The sequence below is a fragment of the Ictidomys tridecemlineatus genome, chromosome 9 (assembly GCF_052094955.1).
Source record: "Ictidomys tridecemlineatus isolate mIctTri1 chromosome 9, mIctTri1.hap1, whole genome shotgun sequence".
NCBI classification, from domain to species: domain Eukaryota; kingdom Metazoa; phylum Chordata; class Mammalia; order Rodentia; family Sciuridae; genus Ictidomys; species Ictidomys tridecemlineatus.
The window spans coordinates 102,028,029-102,053,593 of record NC_135485.1 but is presented as its reverse complement, the minus strand read 5'-3'; positions in this window follow the sequence as shown (position 1 = coordinate 102,053,593).

Here is a 25,565-nt window from a genome sequence, read left to right as displayed (position 1 = left end):
CCTCCTTCTATCCCCTGTTTCCTTTCTTCTGCTTTACTGGTCTGCCTTCTATTTATTTATAGTTTTTTTAATTAGTACTTTATGGATATACATAAAGGTAAAATTCACTGTGGTATGTTCACTTATGCACATATAGTTTGGTCAGTTTTATTCCACCATTCCTCCCATTTCCTCTTTCTCTTCCTTCTCCCTCAATATTTTTTTCTCCATTAATCTGTCTTCTATTTTCATGGGGTTCCCCCAACTTTTCCCCCACTTATTTTGGTCCAGTTTTCACATATGAGAGAAAACATTGACTTTCTGAGTTTGGTGAGTCTGAATTAATTTCATTTATCATTATGTGTTCCATTTCTATCCATTTATCATCAAGTGCCATAATTTCAATCTTCTTAATGGCTGAACAAAACTTTATTGTCTGTGGGTGTGTGTGTTTTCTTCATTCATCTGTTGGGTTTTGTGAACTGGGCTGCCAGAAACATTGATTTGACTGTAGCATTGTAGCATGCTGATTTTAGATTTTTTTTGACATATACCAAGGAGTGGGATAGCGGGGTCATATAGTGGTTTTATTCCTAATTTTGTGAGGACTCTGTACATTGATTTCCAGAGTGTTTGTATTAGTTTGCAGACCAACAAATAATGTATCAGTGTATATTTCCCCCCATCCTTTCCAGAATTTATTATTATTTGTGTTCTTGATAATTGTCATTCTGATTGCAGTAAGATGAAATTTTACACAGTTCTGATTTGCATTTCCCTGATTTCTAGAAATATTAACATTTTTCCTATATCTGTTGGCCATTCATGTTTCTTCTTTTGAGAAATGTCTGTTTAGTTCTTGTTCTTTTGCCCATTTACTAGTTTTTTTTGGTGTTAAGTCATTTGAGTCCTTTATATATCCTGGTTGTTAATCCCTTATCTAAGAAGAGGTGGCAAAGATTTTCTCCCATTCTACAGGATCTCTCTTCACATTATTAATCATTTCTTTTGCTTTGCAGAAGCTTTTTAGTTTGATGCCATCCCCTATTGATTCTTGGTTAAATTTCTTGCACTTTGAGACTCTTATTAATAAAGTTGATGCCTGTACCAAAATGTTGGAGTGTTTTCCCAGCAGTTACACAGTTTCTGATCTAATTCCTAAGTCTTTGATCACTTTCAGTTGACTCTGATGCAGCATGAGAGTTAAAGATCTAGTTTTATTCTTGTATATACAGATATATACTTTTCCCAAAGTTACTTGATGAAGGCTATCTTTTCTCCAACATGTTTTTGGCACCTTTTTCAAGTATCAGATGACTGTTCCTATGTGGATTTGTTTCTGTTTATTCTACTCTATTCCATTGATCTTCATGTCCGTTTGGGTTCCAATACCATGATGTTTGTGTTACTATAGCTCTGTAGTATAGTTTGAGGTTTAGTATTGTAATGTGTCTAGAATCATGTTTTTTTGCTCAGGATTGTTTTGTCCATTCTGGGACTCATATTATTCTAAATAAATTCTTTAAAGAATATCGTTAATATTTTGATGAGGGTTTGATGGAATTTGTATAACAATTTTGGTAGTGTGGTCATTTTGATAATATTAATTCTGCCCATCCAAGAATATGTGAGGTCTTTCCATCTTCTAAGCTCTTCTTAAATGTCTTTCTTCAGTGTTCTACTTAATTGTAGAAATCTTTAACCTCCTTGATTAGATTTAATCCCACATATATATGGAGGATTATTTTGAATGCAATAGTTTACCTAACTTCTTTCTCAGAAGATTCATTATTAGAGTATAGGAAAGTCATTAATCTTAGGTTTGTTGATATTCTATCTTGCTACTTTGCTAAATTTGTTTATCAGCTCTAAAAGTCTTCTGGTGAAGTTTTTCAGGTCTTCTAAACACAGAGATGAATGTCCTTAGCAAATAGATAATTTGACTTCTTTTCTATTTATATCCCTTTAATTTACTTCTCTTGCCTGATTGCTTTTGCTAGAATTTCAGGATTTTATTCAATAGGAGAGGTGAGAATGGAAATCTTTGGCTTCTTCCTGATTTTAGGGGAAATGCTTTGAGGGTGTTTTTTGTTTGTTTGTTTGTTTTTGTTGTTCTTGTTGTTCTTTTTCTGTTTAGTATGATATTGGCCTTGGTTTTGTCATAGATAGCCTTTACAATATTGATGTACATTATTTCTATTTCTACTTTCTTTAGTGTTTAAATATGAATGGATTATGGACTTTGCCTAATGCTTTTTCTGCATCCATTGAGGTAATCATGCTATTCTTGTCTTTAATTCTATTTATGACGTGTATTACCTTTATTTGTTTGCATATGTTGAACCAACCTTGCATTCCTGGGATGAAACACATTTGATCATGAGGTACTCTTGTCTTAATGTGTTTTTGAATGTGGTTTGCCTTTAGTAAGAATTTTCACATCTGTGTTCGTTAGGGATATTAATCTGTACTTTTCCTTCTTTCCTCTGTCTTTGGTATCAGGATGGTACTCATTTTGTAGATTGAATTTAGCAATGTTCTCTTCTTTTCCATTTAATGGAATAGTTTGAGGGGGATTAATATTAGTTCTTCTTTAAAGGTCTGAAAATCCATCAAGTCCTGGGCTTTTCTTTTTTGAAACGTTTTTAATTACTTTTTCAATTTCATAAATGGTCTGTTTACATTTTTTATATATTTATAATTCAATTTAGGTAGGTTATGTATGTCTAGAAAGTTGCTAATATCATCTAGATTGTCTAGTTTATTGGAGTATAAATTTTCATAATAGTTTTAACAATCCTCTGGATTTCAGAAGTGTCTGTGGTGATAGCTTCTTTTTTCTCTAATTTTGTTGATGGGTCTTATTTTTCTTTAGTTTGGGTCAGAATTTATCTATCTTGCTTTGCTTTTCAAAGAACAAATTCTTTATTTTTTGATTGATATTTAATAAAAATCCTTTTTCAAATTTTATCAACAAATTTTGCTTTCACCACTAGACAATAAAAGATCGATATCATTCTATTTTTAAAAGTTTAAATACTATTTATAGAGCTTAACAGTCTTTATTGTCAAATGCAACATGGAATTTTCTTGTGATTGATGAATGGTTTTGTTTGTTTATTTATTTAGGTACAGTGGATATCACCAGGGAAAACATCTCCAGACTTTTTTATTCTTCATTTTGAGACAGGATTTCACTAAGTTGTTAGGGCCTAAGTAGCTGAGGCTGGCCTTGAATTTGTAATCCTTCAGCTTCAACCTCCTGAGTTGCTGAGATTACAGACATGTGCCACCATGCCCAGCTGATGAATTGTTTTTAAAAACTTTTCTATATTAATTATCTCAAACTTGTATAAGAGCTTAAACTGTTCTGAGTAGATAGCTTATACCTAGTTTGAATACAACTGAAAGGCACATCTGTCTCAAATGAAAGAAAAATCAAATATATATAAAAGCAAAAATTCAGGGTGCTACCATTCTTGGTTTATACATCATCTTACTAGTATGTCTGAAACATTTACATATCTAGGAATTCCACTGTCTTCTTGGCCATAGTAGGTGGGGCCATGCCTTACATCTGGTTACTGAAGAAAATGTCCAGGTCTCCCTGGTAAAACCCAACACACAGTAGGTTGAGCATCAATTGCTGGCATCAAGTTATCTTGCTTGCTGATCTGAGCCCTAAGACCCTATTACACTTAAGCCATCTTCCCAAAATTTCTTTAACTAAAACACATATGGCTATAAGTGCCTAGACCATGTGCAATAATTACTCCAGGTTTTCCAAAGTCCCACTCTTTATTAATACCCATGTATTAAATATCCCTATACCTAGTTTCAAGGTGAAGAAAATACAGTTCAGCTTGACCTCTTAGGATGTACTCTTATAATGACACAATGTGTCACTTCACCCATTCTTATTGCTAAATTTTCCTTACCTGGAAGTGAGATACTTTTTCCTGAGAATTTCTAGATAATTGTCTATTTGCTTTTCAGATTGCTATACCAAAGTGTGGAAATGCAGACTACCCTACTCCCCTGAACTGATTCTTCAACTTTGCCATTTTTTACTAACCTCTTTATCAAAGTTTCAGCAATATAGCACAATTTTGTAACTTGGCTCTTACAGACAAGTAGCAGGGCAGGGAAAAATTTAGGCACTTTCAAATTTTTATTGAGTAGACATTGAACATATAAAATGAACCCTTCATTAAGCCTTGTTGGTTAGTGACTAGCCTCTGAAGCTGATATTGTTCTTGATGGCTCTTGTTCTTAGCTGAAGGTTTCAAAAAACCATTTCAGACAACCAAAAAAATGCCATTCAACATTTCATATTATCTTGTTATACCAGCATGCACTGATTTTCTCCTTTATCACAGGAAATTTTGTCTTTGTCTATTGATTCTATTCTAATTTTTTTTCTTAAGGAATACAACCAACTTCCGTAAGCCAGAGGTTTAACCTTTCTAGTTCATTCATTCAAATGTCCACTCCATAATGATTTATAAGTAGTTCCATGAATCATTCCAGGCATAAAAAAAACAAAAACAAACAAAAATAGACACTGAGGTAAGAAAAATATTCATGATCACTTTTCTCACCATTTTAAGAAGCAAAAATGATAGGTAATTAAAGACAATTCCAATTAAGTGTGATACAATAAAATATTTAGAGAGAGGATACACATAGGTTGCATCTATACCCTTTCCTAGTACAGGGCTTGTGATCACCCCAGTGTTTCACTGCATATTCCACTGAAATTCAGTTTCCAAAGTTTTTAACCAGGATTTCCTAATACGAGCATGATTAATTAAAGAACTGTCCATATGGTCTAACTCAGCTCTCCATTTTCTCCATCAAGTTGGGCAATCAGCTGATACAAGTAACTCAAAGCTCTAACCCTCTAATCCTGTGGTTGGTCTTTCTGGCATGGTCTATACCTGTCCTGAGTCACCTCATTAGCATAAACTATCAGGACTCACTATAAATATCACAGAGTTCTATCACTTAGGACATTCCAAGGATTTAGAGTATCCTCTCAAGAACCAAAGATAAAGATCAGATCAATTCTGTCATACCACTTTTCTCCAGGTGGAGATAGTTAAATATCTGATCTCTATCTAGGGATAGAGACAATGTGTTCCACTATTAATATATGGTTTTAGACAGCATTCATTTAATGTATTTTTTATATTAAGCATCTTTTTGTCCCCACTCCCTAATCCTATGATGAAAAATTCAATTACATTGAAATCAAATCCTCAGTGTACACTCCAAGATTTTCTTCCAAGACTCTTTAAAGATAACAAAGCCTATATGAGTAAAATGACAAGATGGAGGAATAGAACTCTTCATGAAAAGGCAGACATCTTGAATTTACACATCTGATATTCTTGTTTCTAGGCAGACATATATCCTTAGGCACTGAAATCAAGGTGAGCAATTAATATTCTACCCTTAACTGAGTAGAATATTTTATTTAAGGGTTTTCTCCATCCTGATGAATTGGCTTTATTTTTCTTTTTTTAGTATTTATTTTTTTAGTTGTAGTTGAACACAATACCTCTATTTCCTTTATTTATTTTTATGTGGTGCTGAGGATCAAACCCAGGCCCCTGCACGTTCGAGGTGAGCACTCTGCCGCTGAGCTACAACCCCAGCCCCAAATTGGCTTTATTTTTCATAGAAGATTTCCCTGAGGTTTTTGACAGTTGTCTTAATTGTCAGAAACGCTGCAGATTTTTTAATTTGAGTAAGAAGTAGGGGAAAACTGAGCAAGATGTGAACTAAACATCATTTCAAACTATGAACCCAAGAATATTTGTTTAAATTGCTTCTTTAAAAAGTGTTATAACACCTACTCATATCTCATTTTACTTTTTCAATCTATTAATTAAAAGTAGGGTCTGAGTTGTTATTCACTAGTAAAGTATACAGGGCAAAGTGGATTGATACAACTTTTTCACAAGAACATTCTTCTGCACCACATTGCTCTTGAATTCAGAAAAATCAAATCTGTACACAAGTACAGGCTCCCACTTCGTAAAACATTGTGGTTGATAATCTTAGACAAAAGACTTCTCATCCGATATATTTTAAAATTTGCCTTCTGTTTTTGTTTGTTTTATTAGAAATCTCAATTCAATGCTTATTTATAAATCTAGATCTGATCTCATGTAAAAAAATATAGTCACATACCAACCCTACGTCAACCTAATACTCTCCTTCTAGAATCTTATTAGCCATGTAACTTTCCCTGAAATTACCCAACAACTGGCATCATATTCTTTTCAGATTAACTCTCTGTAAGGTCACCAATTTTATGTCCCAGGAGGATGAATTTGCAGCTGTGCACTAAACAATTCATCAGGGTATGTGAAGCATGAACTGTTGAGTTTAAAGGTGAAAGATAATTTCAGTTATCACCATGAACTATCTGTATCTTATTTTTTAGGAAACCAACAGGGGGAAATATAATGCATAAAAATAATTTAAGCAACATCTGTTTTGGTCACTGTTAAAATTCTCTCTGAATCAACTGAAAGGACTATCATTTCTGTCATGTGTGAATACAGTGTTCTGTTCTAAATGGGTTAAGTACCTGCTGTAGAAGAACACACAGGAAAGGCAGATGGAAAAATAAAAATAGAAGATGGTTCAACTGTGAGTCTTACAGCCTGATTTCACACACACACACACACACACACACACACACACACACACACACACACACAAATTAATCCACAGAGAAACTTTCTCTGACAGGTTGTGATTAGGTCAACTAAGCATGCTAAGCATGAGTCTTTCAGTCGGTTCCCTGGGTAGCCAGTCACTGAAGTCTTTCTGCTTTACTTTTCTCAACTCATAATAATACTCATTCCAAGAATGTGGACTCTATAAAGGTAGGTACTTTATGTTCTTATTTCACGCCAATTTAAGCACAATAACTGCACAAACTTGACCCCTAATTAATAATCATTAAATCATTCACTCATCCATTTAATAAACATATAAACTGTTACAGGCAGCGTGGTGAGAGAAGTGTGACCTATGCGCCATCAGGGATATCACTTCTTTAATGAGAATGAGCACTAAAAAGAAGGAAACATGAGGTAAATATGTAGTACAACCTCTTATAATGGACATACATCCTAAAGGCCACAGGAGAAAGGATAGAACCATTAAGTTGCCTAAAATATTTTCAAAATATACCCAAAGAAGACCACATGAACTTGATCCTAGTGGACATCTGAAATATAACAAGTAGAGAAGAATGATAAAGATATAGCAAATGGAGGAAATAACGTGCTCAATAATCTTAAGTGAGAAAAGAGTTTCTCATGCTCCTGGGTCACTCAAAGTTCATTTGACAGCACAGAGAGATGCGGGGAGAATAACAGGAGAACACTCAGGTTTGGGAACTGAAAGCCGAATTGTAAAGGGATTTATATCTCACACCAAAGAAGTCTGGATGTCTCTTAGTTAAGAGCCATAGAAAGCTTTTAACAAGATCAAAATTATGGTATTGAACAAGGTTTAGTTTTGAATGTAGCTAAAGTAGAGGACTAAACAGAAAATTCTCACATCAATTCAGTCAAGAAATGATGGGAATATGTACCTAAGGCAAAAGTAGAAATGGAAAATAAATACAATTTAAGATATTTAAAGGGAAGAAGATTTAGTATTTGATGATTGAAAGATTATTTTTCAACTGTGTCCTGGACATGATTCTAAGCTCTGAGGATAAAACAAAGAACAAAGTTAACCAAGGAAGGCCCTCATTCCTGTGGAGCTCACAATCCAATGGAAGAGAGATAAGGGGGGGTTCTGTGGTGATCTGTTAGAGACATGGGTAGAAGGCCCATTAAACTGATCTCTGGCACTTGAGAGGTATCAGAGACATTCCCTGTAAGGACATGAACTGAGGTGATTTTGGCCAAACACCACTGGTGCATTGCAGAGAGCTAAAGACAGGATAACCATGACTAATCATTGGTTCAAGACAACACGTAAAAGTCAAGTGCCTTTTTAGTTACATTTAATATTCCTAACTTTCTGAAACTGGAGGACAAACAGAGCCAAATCCAGACCAGGTGCTGGATTCAAAGTATAGTTGAGCTTCAGTGAAGGGAACCTTCTCGATTCTGGACGTTCTGTTATCCCAAGGCGAGGGCTCTATTAGGCAAAGAGTATGACAGTAAACATGGAACAGGAATATCTATGGGAATACAGTGGGGAATCTTGAACAGCCATCCCCTGCTGAACCTTCTGGACCTGAAGCAGAAGCATGTCACTCTTCTCGGATAAAAAGTGGCCCTTCTTTACTTGAAGATCATGCAGAGGCAATTTACAAAACAATGTTTTTTTCCCCCCAGGATCTATTTCCCTGGCTCACAACTAGACAATAAGATGGGCCAAAACCTGGTACCAGGGAGCTAAGTCTACTGAGGAGGAAAAAAAGCTGCAAAATTTTGGCTAATTTGCATTGCCAAGAGCTGCATGCTGTACCCGGACCTGGACCCTGGGATGCTAGATGCTGAACATGAAACTGGATTGACAGTAAGGAGAGAGAGAGGAAATCAAATAACAGACCAGGTGGAAGCACTCAACAGTCAGAAGCATGGTGAGTACTGTTATCTCAACTAACAACAAGGTCAGAGAGTTAGCCAGGGTCCCTGACACCATGGTTTATACAACATCATTACCAGAGGCAAAAAGCACAGGAAGCCAATTATATATTGTGTAATTTATATAATCAAAAGAAATCCAAGTTTGATGGTTATAAGTCCAAAGATAATGACTCCAATAAGGAGTCATGATCCTTTGTCCAGTTTTTGGATAGAGCCAGTATTCTATCCCAGAACCCACTGACTAACAAAGAGGCTAACTCCCTATAATAAAAAAAAATATTATAGAAACACCACATTAAGCATATGAAATATTGATTCTCCTATTTTTTTTTAAACACCAAAGGGATTTATTCAGGAAACCATGAACTAGGAAAAGAGAAAAACTTGGACTTTTCAGGGATTGCTGAGCACAAGGTCTAAAGTAACTCTGATTCCTAAAGATGGAAAATACTGCTATGGTCCCCTATTAGAGTAGGGGACAAGAGGGGGTCATTAGTAAATGGAGTTCTGGTCAATAGTAAATGAGCAAGGCTTATAGTGGGACTATAGGATTCAAGTACAACACCCACAGTCTTATTCCTAGTCCCTGAATATATAATTGAGATGCTTTTTTCCCTCATCATCAACTCTCACACTGGCCTGTGCTACAAAACTTATTTTAATAGGAAAAGCTAAGTCAACACCTCTGCATACCTCCCCTAGGCACGAGAAAATATTTTAAAATTATTACTACATATATGGGGGATGGCAGAGATTAGTTGCAACCTCAAAACCTTGAGTCTAGGAATGCTGGTCAATATCAAGGCTATTAGGAGAAATTTCAAAGGAATCATGGGCATAAAAGCCTGACTTCAATGGATGCAAGAGAAAATGAGGATAAGCAACTTCTTTTAGGATGTTTGCTGCAAAAAAAACAAACAGGGGGGAAAAAACGGCTTTAAATGTAGATTGTAAGAGAAACGAAAAAGATAAAAATCTCTAGCTTTTTTGATTACGTATGTGTTTGCGTCATTAATTAAAACTAAAAATAGGCATAGGATTAGGATTAGGGATTTGAAAAAGGAAAATAATCCGTTTACTTTGAAGTCTATTTGGTTTGAATATTAAATTGCTCAATCTGGGTTAGCCACCATCAGGGACCATGGCTTTTAGAACAGGGCTGCCATCTCCAGGGCTAAGATGTGTAGAGAGAGGTGGGGGGTTTGCATAGCAGAGTGTGGGATCCAGGGGATGTGAAGTCTGATTTCCAATGAGAATAGGGCTGGCCTGTAGACAAGGGGAGCTAGGTCTGAGAAAAGTGATGTCAATATCTTGGGATAAGCATATTGGTGGTATCTTACGGCAGAGAGTTTCCAAAAAGCCCAGCGCAAGAGGAGATTGTGTTAAAAATAAAGCAAACAGCTAAGTCAATTTGAGAGCAACAACTGTGGTCATCACTTACAGAGTATTCCTCAGGAATGCCAATGGCTGGGCCACTGGAAAGATGGGATGCTTTTAAAGGCACAGACATTATTTCATGTTGCACAAATAGACTATCTCCACACACCTCCCACATCAGCTTTTCAGTCTATTCTTACTAATTTTGATCTGTTAGAAGTCCAATTCAAATAGCCCTTCTGTTTCTTTCATCAATATGATAAATACTGAGCTTTTACACGGGGAGAGAGATGAGATTGGTACAAATGATAACACGGAAAAAGAACAGATGCCTGAGGATCCAGAGATGCAGCTGGAGAGTCCTCACCTCTGTTATCTCAGAGAATTTAGAATTTGAGCAATTCTTTGGAAATATGATACAGTCTGTACAAGACACAATGAGTTTAAATACCTGGCTAAATGGATACGTAGGCTCAAAACCCAAGAGATACATTCAAAAGAACCAAAAGTGTTCTAGTACCAGAATCTGTCCAATTTGGCTCCTCTTTTCTTCCAATGGGGAAGAAGTCTTTCAGGTTTGTCCAGATTCTCCTTCAAGTCACAAAGCTGGTAACAATAAAGCCCAGAGAAGGCAACCAAGGAGATGGGGGTTAATCTACATCACAAGGAGCAACATCAGCGGGGGCTGAAGATTGAGGAGGAAAGGTCTTGAGAGCTCAGATTCAAGAACAGGAAATGGAAGCCTCAGAGAGCAATTGCTATCTGCTGCTGGATCCTCAAAGTTGCCAAAGTAGTGGCACCATTTTAACATCTGTTGTGCATGGAGAATGCTCCTAGTATATACATTTCACTGAGAGGGCCATTTAAAGTCTGAAGAATTTTATTACCTCAAGCCTAGTAATCATTATTTTTTTTTACTGCAATCTTTGCTAAACAGGTCTACAGAGTCTTTATTCTAATGAATATATATTAAATGTTTGCTTAAGCATACTGGATTGTTTGTAGCACCATCTCATGCCATATGTCATTCATGTGATTTTAATGTCCAATTTACTCTCATGTTATCACCAGGGAGTGTAACTTTAATTGTTATGGGGAAATTGTAAAGGAGGAAAAAATAAAGTAAAACTAAACCTGATGTATAATGTTAGATTTGTGCCAGGTAAGTACAAATGAAATAACAATGCTCCAATCAAATATAAGTTCTCCAGTAGTTTGAAAACAACAACAACAAAAAATTGAAAAAATGAGTTGCTGCATCATCCACGGTAATAAAGCAACATATCATGTAAAGGGCTCCTGTCTTAACAGTCCTCAATACATTTATCTTTCAGGTAGAGATACAACACTTTCATTCTAGTCATACAATCTACCCCATTAAATTGATTATGCTAATTTTAAATATATTATTTTAAGTTTGTCTAGGATTTACAAATTTATGGTGCTTTTAACATATGATTCATGTGTGAGCATGTTTTAGTAGCATTTTCATTAAAATGATTTAGGTTCATATGGGAAGAAAGACCTTTGCCTCTAAAAAGGAGCTCTTTATTACTTACTCTGAGAAATAACTGAATCACACCAAGCCACAATGTAAGACTAGATGAAAAAGTGTACTGAGACAGACACAGGCAATAGGAGGTAAATAGCAAAGATGTAGAAAGGAAGACAGAGAAGTATTAGAGAAAAGTAAAATGTTTTATAACTTTCTGACAAACCCACAGAAATTGTTATGCCCTTTGAATTCCAGATAATAGTATCTCAGAGTTTGAATTCAATAACATTCATTTATGTTTATGATTTTTTTCACCATTTCACACATTTATATAGCAGACCCAAATCGTAATTTTGTGTTTTGTCTAAGTGAGCACTACATTATCTAAATGTGAGAAGCATTTTGGTTCTCTTGGTAACCATAGTTTAAAATAATGTAGTTATATTATGAACAATGGGGCTGAAAAGTGACATAATAAGGTATTATCATGTTGTTATGGCAACTGGAACATTGCTGTTTAAACACCCATGAATTCATAATTTTAAATCACACCTAAGCAACAAAAACTGTATTGATAAGTAATCAATCTTTATTCAGTAATTTCTATTCATTTATAAGTTCTACTTGCTCCCTTTAACTCTTAATTTATCGCTTATGCAATGTGAATTTCTGAGTAATTACAGCATTCAGGTAATCACAGCATCCACATCTTCAGTCTGGGTGAAATTACAATAAGATTTTGTCCCTCTTCTTCTTGACTTATTCCTTGTCACTGTCCCTCCCCCTGTTCCAACTAAGCTGCAACCAAACTGAAATTCTTCTCTTCTCTGAACAGGCCATGAGCTCCCTACTCTTAAAAATGCCTCTCAAATGTTCACTCCATGAGTTCACGTCACTCCAAAGATTTCCCCCTAGATATCTTTCTGCTAAGATAGAAAAACCAGATTCAGCAAATAAAAATTTAAGAAACCAAATTAAATTTGAATTTCAGACAATAAGTTTTTCACCTATGCTCATATATTGCATAGGACATATTTACACTATATTTGTTATTTATCTGAAATTCAAATTTCACCAGTATCTATTATACTTAACAGCTCTGAAGCTAAAAGAACTCTCAGTGCTGTAGCTTTTAATTTGTTTTAAAGCACACCCTCTCCCTTTGGTAGGGCTAATAAAAGTAGAATCACTTATATAGAAAATTAAGACAATGGCCTAACACCTGATCCAGTCAGCCTTCAGCATAGCATCAAGCTCTTCCTCCCCGTGGATATCCTGAGTGTCTTTCCAAATTAATTGCCCAGTCTATGGTGCCATGTTGATTGGTTTTATTGTCTCTTTTTCTAAATTCTTCTTAGCTTTCTCACCTAGTCCTAGGCTCTGACTGATCACAACAAAACTTAAGCAACTATAGCCCTGTACTATCTCATCTGGATGGTACAGGAACGTGTTCCAGAAATTAGGTTAAAATTATCCTAGGTTGTGTAGTTTTGATTTATTGAGACTTGCTTTATAGCTCAGTATAGAATAAGATTGGGTAAATATTCTATGTACACTTGAAAAGAAACTGTATTCTACAGTTGTTGGATAGAGTGTTATATATGTTAATTAAATCAACATCATTTTAAAGTATTCTATATACTTCTCAATTTCTGTCTCTTGTTCCGTCAGTAGCCAGATGGAACAAATGTTGAAGATAGTATTAAAATCTTTCAAGAGTGGAAACTAATTTTGTGAGTATATTTTCCTATTTCTTAGCACAAAAGCCATATATATATATATATATATATATATATATATAAAATGCTTGTCTCTTAACATTACAATAAACAATAAACACAGGGGCAGAGCATCAGAGAAAATAAATTGCCAAGTTTGCCTAGAAAGGTCCATAAACAAACATGATACCTCTGATCACGTCTTTCAGCTCCATCTTGCAGCTAGCTGCTTGTGTACATCTCTTCTAAGGAAAAATAAGCAATATATGCATTCCTTGTTTTTTTTTCATTCAGACTGACGTCTCACATACTGTGCCCAGACTGAAAGATGGATATAGATGTACATGAATGTTCTAAGGGCATTCTTGAAAATTATCCTAGACTCTTCCCTCATGTTTCTGACCTGTTCTTAATCTCACTCCATCCTCCGTTCACCCTAAATTCTTGGCAGGCTGTGTCTTCTCCCCTCTGGCAATTTAGACTCAGTGCTTATAATTGGTCTCACTGGGGCTGTTCTCAGCCCTGTGTAAGAGATTTCAGTCCACATTCTAACTCTTTCCTGGACAGATTGTCTCAAATAGTATTGACCATCCTAATCTTATCCTCTCATGTCTTGGCTAATACCCCAGCCAAACTGGGACTGGAATGGAACACTATGTCTCTCAAAATCAGATTATTTCACAGAATTTGTATCTTTTCTGCTCTTCTTTGTGTACCATATAGGTAAACAAGAGCCCTGCATGGCTGAAGAAAATATGCTGAGAATAGTGCATAACTTCAGTGAAAAGCTAGTTGGAAAAATAAAATTTGGATTTTATTTAATTGTTGAAAATACATGGCTGACAAACAGCAACCGAGTTGACAGCTCTCCCGCTTCACGTTGCACTGTGTTTGTTTTATGACACTGTGCCATGTCTCACTTCTTCCAAACAAAGAAAATCACCAGGCCTTTCTGTTCTTGGTACCAATTTAACTGAGCACGTTCAGTACCATTATTACATGCAGAAAAGTGGGCCTACTGTTTTTGACAAAGATTTGGCTCCATTCTGTGACCACATGAACATATTCTGCAGCCACCTGTTATAAGAGCCAGCAAATTGGTCAGCAACTATTAACCTGACTTAACTCTATCAAAGTGCTTAAAATGAGATGGCAATTATGAACAGAAGAGTTGAACAACTCATTTCTCAAGTATTTTATCAACCATAAGCAATGTTACTGAATAGATCAAATGAGCATTCACAAACCCATTTCTTCTCTTTGCATAAATAGGTTCCAGGTTTAAAAAATTATTTACTATATGACATTTCCTCCTATATTGATATTCACCACAGCCTGTAAATATAGAGCAGTTGACGTTTTATATCATTTTATATCCACTCAAAAATGAGAATACAAAGACAAAATAATATTCAATAACCATTTGCCATCAGAAGCAAGGGATCCTTAGAGAAGAAGTAGACTATCCCATTGGGAATTGTCAGTGATCTAACTGGACAATTGACTTGGGCATGAACATATTTTGACTTTGAGCATGCAACTCAAACTCAGTAAAACAAAGCTTTTTCAGTAAAATAGGATAAAAACCTATATCATAAGATGTTGAAAATATTGAATAACAGCATATCAGCACATAAGAAGTTATAAATAGATGATAACTATTTCTACTGAACTTTGTTTTACTAAGTTTGTTTAGGGCCCATTCTACAGACATCAGTCTGAAGACGTAAGAATTAAAGTGGAAAAGGGGATACTTCAACCAATTGAGCAGGAAAGCAATGACAACCAAATTATAAGGTCACTGGGATTGGGAATTGAGTAGTACAATTTCTTGTGGAGGACTGGATGAATTGTTAATGATAGAGGCTAAGATGAGATTAATGATAGAGAAGAATCTGACGAAATGGTTTTGTGACTGACAATGTAACCAAGGATACTTCTCTGAAAGAATACCAGCTTCTTCTACAAATGCTGCCCCTGACTCAGAATCCTTTGGCTCTGTGGAATTTAAAGATGATTATGTAATTAAAAGGATTATCTACTTTGTGCCAAATTGTTCACACCCATAAACTTATTTAATTTTACAACTCTTGAAGCATTACTTCTTTTATAGAGATGATAAAAGTGAGCCTCATATAGATTAAATATCTTGTTTATGGTTTTATGGTTCATTAAAATCGGAGGCCAGGAAACCAAGGTCCATCTAACATGATAGCTGGATTTCATGCTCTGTAGATATAGGAATTATACTCATATTCTCTAATGTTGAGTGTGTTTCTGAGTTCTTTGCATAGAGCCATGAACTAAAAAGGGCTGACTCATCATTGAAACAAAGATTAGAAAAACTCTACCACTACACTAAGGATATCACATAAAAGTCAACTACCATAGAGAGTGGGTGGAAGATAAAACTGAGACATTCAAAACTCAGTCCTCAGTATGAAAGCTTAGAAATGTGAATTTGGGAAATCAATGCAAAATCTATTAAGTACTGGCAAAATCAGAGTTTGGAAAAAAGCAAACATAAAACTATCCCAAAGAGATGTCTTAGTATGAATACGAGCAGGTCTTCCATAGATATAATTTCTTCCAAAGAGGATTGACATTCAAACTTACAAAAAGACAGAAGGAGCAAACTACCACAAAGCATAGAAGCAATAAATATAAAACAATGGAAGAGATATTAAAACAAGTATATTTAAAGGGGTCAAATAAATAATAATAGAAATAGAAGTCTAAGCAAGAAGAAGATAATGTGGGGGAAAAAGCAGACACACTTTAGGTAGAACTAAAAGCAAATTCTTGAAATAAAAATATAGAAATCAAAAACCAATAAAAACAACTTAAATTTAGGTTAAGTAGCTTTACTAGATACAGATAAAAGAAGAATTACAGAAATGGAAGATTTGTAGAAATTATTTTGAATGCAGCACAGAAAGATAAAAAGATAGAAAATTTGAAGGAAATTAATAGACATGGAGAATAGAAAAGAATTCAGCAAGATACATCTAGTTCATCTTCCAGAAGAAAGTAACAGAAATAATGACATAAACACTGTCCAAAAAGATAAACTTTTTAGATTGGAATATTGGGAATGTCCAGTGAGTCTTGAGCAGAATTTGTTTAAAACAAACAAAATTCATACTTAGATTCTATCTAGAGAAACTTTAAAACCAGTGAAGAATGACTTGGATAATCATGGACAGGGTGTTGCAAACCTGGATGCTGAAATTATGATGGTCTGATGGATGAAGAAAATATGAATTTTTCACACATTCACTAAAAACACTCCTTTGAAATTAGGGTTAAATTGCAGTATTAAGAAAGTATTTATATTAGAAGATGAATTTTCAATGCTTATTTCTAATTATTTATCACGATGTCCCAGTCCACAAACTTCCATCTTAATGAAGCAGTATATATTAGGATTGTCTTGGGTTATTTGATCAAGATGGAAGCAAATGAAGACTCAATTTCTCATTTGCTTGCTTAAAAGGTCTCTTGGCTTTATGCAGAAATTCTTAATATAAAATGAACTTAAACTGAAGTTTTGACAAGTAAATTGAGGCAAATAAAGTTTATCTTGCATGTAGATTCTTACATTTCAAGTTCATGCAATATTTTCAATATGAACATCATTTTTAATTGAATCAAACTTCTGATATAAAAACTGTAATCAAGAAGAAGCTAAATATTGTATAATTTCATGAAATTTTTGATCATCAAAGCTAACCACTTCCAACAATTTAATATTTCTATAGATGCAGAGATAATAGAACACATTATACCTCTTCCCAATTTCTTTGGTCATCATTTTACTCTTATTAGACCCTTAATAAATCAATTTTAATATTATCATAGAGAAAGTAGTTTGACATTTTAAAGCACTTCTTTTTTTAATTTATTTGTATGTAGATACTCTTTTAATTAAGCATCTTTTTGGCACAGATAATCTCTAAAGGGCTCATCAGTTGTTTTTTTTTAACTTTCATTTAATTTTCTAAATATGAAACGCAGGACTCAGCAGATTTTTCACTTTCCTTTAATTTTCTAAAAATGAGATGTTTTAACTCAATTCTCTCAGAGGCAAATGAATGAAGTTAAGTGAAAATCATGTAGCTTCAAGAATTATAATTATAACTATAATTCCATTATCTTCAATGAATGCACAAATTGCCTTTTATTATCTCAACATTTCTCCTAATTGTCAGAATGCAAGCTTTCTCTTTATTTTACCACTTAAGGGCATCTATTCATTTCCCAAGTCAGAAATCTTGACTTTTACTCTTATTTTGCTTAGATAATTAAAGATAGAACTGTAAAAGTACTCTCAGAGTGTAATGTACAGCCGGGCATGGTGACACACGCCTGTAGTCCTAGCAGCTTAGGAGGCTGAGACAGGAGGATTGTGAGTTCAAAGCCAGCCTCAGCAAAAGTGAGGTGCTAAGAAACTCAGTGAGACACTGTCTCTAAATAAAAATACAAAATAGGGCTGGGATATAGCTCAATGGTTGAAAGCCCCTGAGTTCAAGCTCCAGTACTACCCCACAAAAGTGGTATGTACATAATTAATGTGAAGCATTAAATGCTGTTGAAAAAAAAAGAAAGAAAGAAAATAGTAATACTTTCATTTATACCTAGTTGTATTTAAGAAAAATACATAATGCATTTATTATGAGTGACACAGGCCCCTCACTCAGTTCAGAGGACAGAGTGAGAAGGAGTAGTACCTGGGATGGGGGATTGAGAATAGGGCCCTCACATATTCAATAGCAAGTGCTCAGTCAGGTACATTAACAGATCATGCCCAGTTCAAACTAAGTTAATGCTTGCTCAATAGGTAGTGCTTTAAAAAGATTCTTGCAAAGAAACTGTTGATTGAAAAAAATGCTAATACTGCATTTTTTTTTCAGTACCAGGGACTGAACCCAGGAGTACTTAACCATGGAGTAACATCTCCAGCCCTTTTTTGTATTTTTATTTAGAGAAAGGATCTAGCTAAGTTTCTGAGGGCCTCACTAAGTTGCTGAGGCTGGCTTTGAACTGTTGATCCACCTGCCTCAACTTCCTGAGCTGCTGAGATTACAAGCATGTGCCACTGCACCTGGCTAATACTGCATTTTTAATATGAACAAACTTCCTAATGTGAAACACATCACAACAATTTTAGCAATATTTAAAATCATGCAGCATCTTAATCCAGCAGTTTATTAATATCAACTAGCAATAATAGTATGTTTAAAATATACTATTTGAAATTGCTCATTTTCAAAGCATCTATACCATTTCAAACCTATATATTGTTGGGAAATATCTTTCTATTGTGCAAAAACTGACCAAGGCAATACAAACAAATCAATAATGTGACAAGGCAATATTTGTTTCTCTGTTAGCAAATACTATTTGAAGACACAAATAATTGCTAAAGATTAAAAGAAAAATGTATTAGAACCATTCAAGCTATGTGAGAAGTTATAGTGTCTAATCATATTGCAAATATTTCTCCAATGCTCCAGCTTATAGTACTTGCTATATCCTCTTTCAATAAAATAATATAAAATTACAATCTGTGATACATTAAATGATATATGTACTCCAAAATATATGTTCTCAAAAATAGTGCATAAACCCACTGATATAGTAGCCACTCAAGAATTCTAAAAAGGATCTTGGGAGAGGATCACAATAAGGCCAAACATGCAATTCAACATTGAATTTTGTTTGATAAGCCATTGTGACAGCCAACTGAAGAAACACACCAAAGTGCTAAGCTTGTCATTCAACAAATTAAATGTATATTTTAAAATTAGACCTTTGAATAGAAAGGTATCTTTACAACCGATGTAATAAAACATAGAATGACCATGGAAATTTTGTTCCATAGAAAGATTTCCTTGTAATCATGTAGTTCACACATAAGCATTACATAACTTCAAGTCAACTTTATATGTATATATATATATGTATATATATATATATATATACATATATATATATATATATATATATATATATAGAGAGAGAGAGAGAGAGAGAGAGAGAGAGAGAAAGTATTCTAGGTTTAGGTTTGCTTTCCTTCTGCTATTCAGAAAGGCACTATTGATATAATGTAGACATTAAAAAAATGTTTAATCCATCCATTATAAGTAAAGGTCACATTTTTACAGTGAATGAGAAAAATAAATGTTTTATTTTAAAAAGTGGAGCTACAGAGAGAACATTTGAAAATGGACATGTGAAATTATTTTCCTCATTATTTCTTTTTCTGAAAATGATGAACATCACATTAAAAGCACCATCCATATTTTTAAGAACTTGTTAACAGAATATTTCATGTGAAGTTTTGAAAAGTTTCAAATTAATTTGTAAAAAAAAAAACATAAGAATGCAACATCTCAGGCAATTAATTAATGGCAAAATGGCTAACATACACTGACATAGAAATTTACCAGAAGTTTAAAAAAATTTGCATAATCAATAATTAGAATTTATTGCTTTATTAAGCATAGTGAGTATATACCACTTGTATTTTAATTTTTATTCTTCCCTGCAGTAACGTTTTGAGGTATAAAGACCATATGAATTCTTATTGAAAATAACTTTAATTAAACTTAATCAAATCATTACTCTATCACTCTCTCTCTTAAGCCAGACATTTATATTTTGTTTTCAGTAGTGAAGAATATTACATCAGTCACATCATGCTCAAATTATTGTTTTCATGCAGTTAACACAATATTAATTTTAAATTAATGTTTATTCTCTATTTTATATTTAGAATGAATTTTATGTTTTATAATATATCATTAGAATTGGTACATAATATATAAGTATATAAATATGCATGTTTTGTGGGTGGGACCTTAAAAAATTTTCTAATGAAGGTCTGAAATCCATAAAGTTTGGTGATGACTTCTTCCTGTTCTTTACACATTGGGTGGGAGGGTGGGGTGGTACGGGGTGGTGTCCACCTCATGTTCTTTGGTGCATTCATGCTCTTAACCAACCAGTATCAATATCACAGAGCCGGGCTGCATTTTCCTTTGGGCAGAGAGGGACTGTTACCAAGCATAACAGTGAAAACCTGCCACTCCACTCTACAAATGGAAAAAATGGCAATGACTTGGTGAAAACACTCAAGGCTTTTGCAGGAGGTCATATTTCACTGGCAAAGATGACAGTGCGATTTTGCATTCCTAGGTAATTAAATGGGTTAGAAGAACGAACATCTTCTATTGGATTGTGGGAGGGGCCGAGGGAAAGGAGACATGGAAACACATTATTTTAAAGCCATCTGTTTTAGGCAGCTTTTCACTGCCATGACCCAAAGTCCTGACAAGGACAATTATAGAGGAGGAAAAGCTTATTTAGGGGCTCACAGTTTCAGAGGTCTCAGTCCACAGCCAGCCAGTTCCATTCCTTGAGGCTGGAGCAACTCACATGATGATCAGTAAGCAGAAAGAGACTCCACTCGTCAGATATAAAACATATACCACAAAGGCACGCCCCAATGACCCACCTCCTCCAGCCACACTACCTGCCTTCAGTTACCACTCAGTCAATTCCTATCAGGCTATCATAATCCAATCATTTCACCTCCAAATGTTCTTGCACTGTCTTACACACAAGGTTTTGAGGATCATCTTATATCCAATCCACAATGATCTGATTACTGAGGTTTGCTTAGAAAAGTGGAGTAAGCATGTGCTATGGAGCAGGATACATGGTTCCCAATTGCATTTGTAGTGACTTCATGCAACTAAAATAATAGCTTAATATCTATAAATTAATTTACCAGGTATATGTAAAGATGCCCAAATCACAAGATCATTGTCAGGATTACAGAAAGTAGTACAACATATGCAACATTCTGAAGCCTTTAACACATTGAATTTGCAAAACTTCAAACAATTTTTAAAAATCTTGAGTATCCGTATTACTTGCTTTTTCCTGCCTTGACTCAAGGGCGTTTCAGGAATGTGGGTTAAAGTCTGCAATAAGATGCATTGTAACATCCAGGGATCCCCCCTCCCTCTCTCCCTTTCTCTCTCTCCTCCTCTCTCATCTCTCTATTTATACCTACAGCTTCTCTGTGGTATAACTGACATGTAAAAATGGCACATAATTAAAGGGTGCAATCTTACGACCTTTGGGCTACATATATGCTCATAAAACCTTCACCACAATATTTAATGATGGTTTAGATATGAGATGTACCCCATAAGGTCATATGTGAGACAACAAAAGAATGTTCAGAGGTGAAATGATTAGAGTCTGAGAACTTTAACTATCAGTGGACTAATCCACTGATAAGGATTAACTGGATGGTAACTAGGCAGGTAGGGTGTGAATGGAGGAAGTAGGTTACTGGAATCATGCATTTGGGATTTATATTGTCCCTGGTGAACAGAGCTATTGCTTCCTGGTTGCCATACCTTGGCTTCTTCCTTCCACCATATCCTTCAGCCATGATGCTTTGCTACAGAGTTGGCTGACCATAGACTGAACTTCTGTAACCATAAGCTAAAATAAACTTTTCCAGCTCTAAGTTATTCTTGTTGGGTCCTTTGATCACAGCGATGCAAATCTGACTAAAACAGAAATTCACATAAAGGGTGGAGTCATTGCAGGGACTACACTGAACATGAGGTTCAGAAGACTTTGGCACTGGTCTGTGAGAGAAATTTTGAAAATTTTAGAGATGCAAGCTGAAAGAGTTTCATCATATTGTAAGTGGAACTTACTGGACAATTCTAGTGGGAACTCAGAAAACCATACTGCCAATCATGTAGACAGTAAAGACTAGGAGAAGAAGGACTATTTTGGAAACTGTACTAGAGGTCATTCATGTTAATTTGGGCAAAAATTTTGTTTATATTTGCCCATGTCCTGAGAATTTCTAGGAGGCTTAATTTAAAAGTGATGGATAAGCTGGGCACGGTGGCACATGCCTGTAATTCCAGTGGCTTAGGAGTCAGCCTCAACCACTCAGGAAGACTTTAAGCAAGTTAGTGAGACCCTGTCTTTAAATAAAATATAGAAAGGGCTGGGGATATTGCTCAGTGGTTATGTGCCCCTGAGTTCAATCCTTGGTATGTATGTGTATTGTGTGTGTGTGTGTGTGTGTGTGTGTGTATGTGTGTGTACATACTAATAAATTTGGTGGAGAAAATTCAAGACAGCACAGTATTCAGGTAGTGGCATGGAGATTGCTGGCAACTTTTAGCCAATTTTACTGTGATAAGCAAAAGCAGGAAGCAAAGCAGAAAATTTGAAAAACTTGCAGTTGGAAACAAAACAGAGGCTAGGGAAGTTGTGGTTGTTGAAGGTTAATATAGCCACCAAAGAGATGCTAAGTATTTCACCCAGAAACAATATGAAAGATAGCTCAAAGACATCTCAGGAATTAGCAAGACCACACCCATCTCAGGCTGAAGGGTCTAAAAGTAAAAATTCATCTCAGAAGAGACCATATGGGCACCCTGCTTGCACAATGGAGCTCAGAAAGCTGTTTCACTGTGCTCAGCCCAGGCACTCAGAAGTTGATGTAGACTTGGCTACTGCTTAAAACAGTGGCAGACCTTGGTATCTAACAGGTGATGCTGGTGCTATATGAATGCAGGATGCTAGAGTTAGAGAGTCATGGAGGCTTCCACCAAGATTTTAAAGGAAGGTCTGAGAGGCCAGGTAAAGTATAGCAGTCCCTGTGGGCCGCTGCGGAGAGAGGGATGCATGGAGACATGAGAAGGAATTGGAAGCTGCAGTAGTGACCCTAATTAAGAAATGCCACTAATGTGAAATGTATGCCAAGAAAAGCTTCAGGAGTTGAGCAGAGACAAACCAAGAGAGGCCATGTGGACTGCAACCATCAAGGCCATAGGGGTAGAGCTACACAAGCCCTTTGGAAAGAACATCAGAATACCATGTTCCCCAGATGATGGACATGCAGCTATAGACCTGTTTGCTTTCCTTTGATCCTATCCCCTCTTTCTATGCCCTTATTTCTCCCTTGTGAGATAGAAATGTTTCCTGTTCCAATATATATTGGATATACGTAACTTGCTTTTGATCGTGGCTCATGGAGAAGTTTGCCTTGGATATCAGATGCGAATTTGGACTAGGACTTTAGGGAATTCTGTAATTGTAAAGACCATGGGGATTCTTAGAAATGGACTAAATAGATTTTGAAATTTGAGATGGGCATAGACTTTTGAGGACTAGAAGCAGAACATTATGATTCAGATATATGGTGTCTCCCAAAAGCTAATGTGTGATACAATTCAAGAATGTTCAGAGGTAAAAAGATTAGATTGTGAGAACTTTAACCTAACCAGTGGATTGATTCAATGGTATGAATTAACTCGATGGTAACTCCAGCCAGGTAGGGTGTGATGAGGTGAAGAAAGTCACTGGGGACATGTGTTTGGGGTTTATATATTTTCCCTATCTCTCTGCTTCCTGGCTTTTATGTCCTGAGCTGCTTTCTTTCACCACATCCGTCTGCATGATGTTCTGCCTCACATTGGACCCAGTGGATTTGGTCAGCCATAACTGAACTTATGAAACCATGAGCCAAAATAAACTTTTTCTTCTCTAATTTATTTTTGACAGGTCCTTTGGTCACAGCAATATAAAGCTGACTAAAATACCATTCCTCCCAAAAGTTTCCTTATGCTCATTTGCAATACAGCCTTTCTGCCCCTTTTCAACCCTCTCCATCACCAGGCAAAAACTTGTTTGCTTTCTATACCTATAGACTATCTTATATTTTCTTAGAATTTTGTTTAAGTAGAATATATATCACTACTTTTTAAAAATCTGGCTTATTTTATCCAGTGTATTTTGAGATTCATACATCCTTTCTTCACTCATTTTCATTACTGAGTAGTATTCCACTATGTGGATATGTTACAATTTTCCCTTGACTCATCACTGGTCTTTGGAGTTAGCTATTACCAATAAAGATATTATGAATGTTCTTATAAAAATCTTTGTGTGGATTTCTGTTTCAATTTGATTGGGAAAAATGGTAGAAATAATATGTTCTATATTTTAAGAAATTGAAAACTATTTCCCAATGTGATTGTACAACTTTAGATTCCCAGAAGCAGTAGAAAATTTCTTCAACAACATTTGAAATGATTAGAATTTTCTGTTATACTCATGTTTAAACTTTTTAATTTTAGACTTTACAATCTTACATTGCATTTCTCTCAGAACTATTGTTATTGAGCACTCTGTTTATTAGCCATGCATGAATCTTCTTAGGTAACATTTCTATTCAACTACTTCACTAGTTCTTTACAGAACTGCTTATTACAAAATTTAAGTGTTCTGAAAGTCCTTCACCACATTTGCAATTTGTAGATCTTCTCTCACTGTGTTTAACTTGTTTGTCCAATTTCTTAATGGTATCTTTTAGAGAGGAACTGTTCTTTATTTTATAAAGTCCCACTTATCACATTTTTCTTCTAAGAACCAGACTTTTGGGGCTGGGATTGTGGCTCAGCGGTAGAGTGCTCACCTAGCATGTGTGAGACCAGGGTTCGATTCTCAGCACCACATAAAAATAACGGCATTGTGTTGTGTCCATCTACAAAAAAAAAAAAAAAAAAAAAAAAAAGATTCATGATTCATTCTCTCTCTCTCTCTCTCTTTCTGAAAAAAAAAAAAAAAAGAATTATACTTTTTACGTTGCCTCTAAGAAATCTTTGCCAAACCTAAGGTCACAAAGAATTTTCTCCTGTTTTCCACTAGCTGTTTGTTAGTTTTAGGATTTACATTTCATTCTGGGTCACACATGTTGTGTTAATTATTATATAATTTGTGAAAAGTAAGATAAACGAAATTTTGCTACAGGGGAGGGGTATATTTATATTCAACTTTTCCACATCATTTTTTTTTAATTACCAACTTTACCCCATGGAAGTACTTTTGTATCTTTCTATGAAATCAATTGGTCATATACGTGTAGGTCTATTCCTGGACCCTGTTCTGTTCCAATGACTGTTTATTTGTCCATCTTCACATAAATGGAATGTTGTCTTGATTATTTCAGCATTAAAGTAAATCTTGGGGCCAATATTATTAAGCGTTGCAACTTTGTGCTTCTTAAATTTATTTGGCTATTCTAGTACTTTTGCATTTCCATGTGAATTTTAGAATCAGCTTATATAAGGACATCATACAATGATTATTCTGGGACATGAATTATAATTGCAATCAATCTATAGATTGCTTGGGGAAAATTAGCATCATAACAATTACTGAGTCTTAGGATCCAGAGGCATAGGGTATCTCTTCATTTATTCAAGACTGCATTCATTTCTCTTAAAATATGTTATAGATTTTGCTGAGATCTTGTAC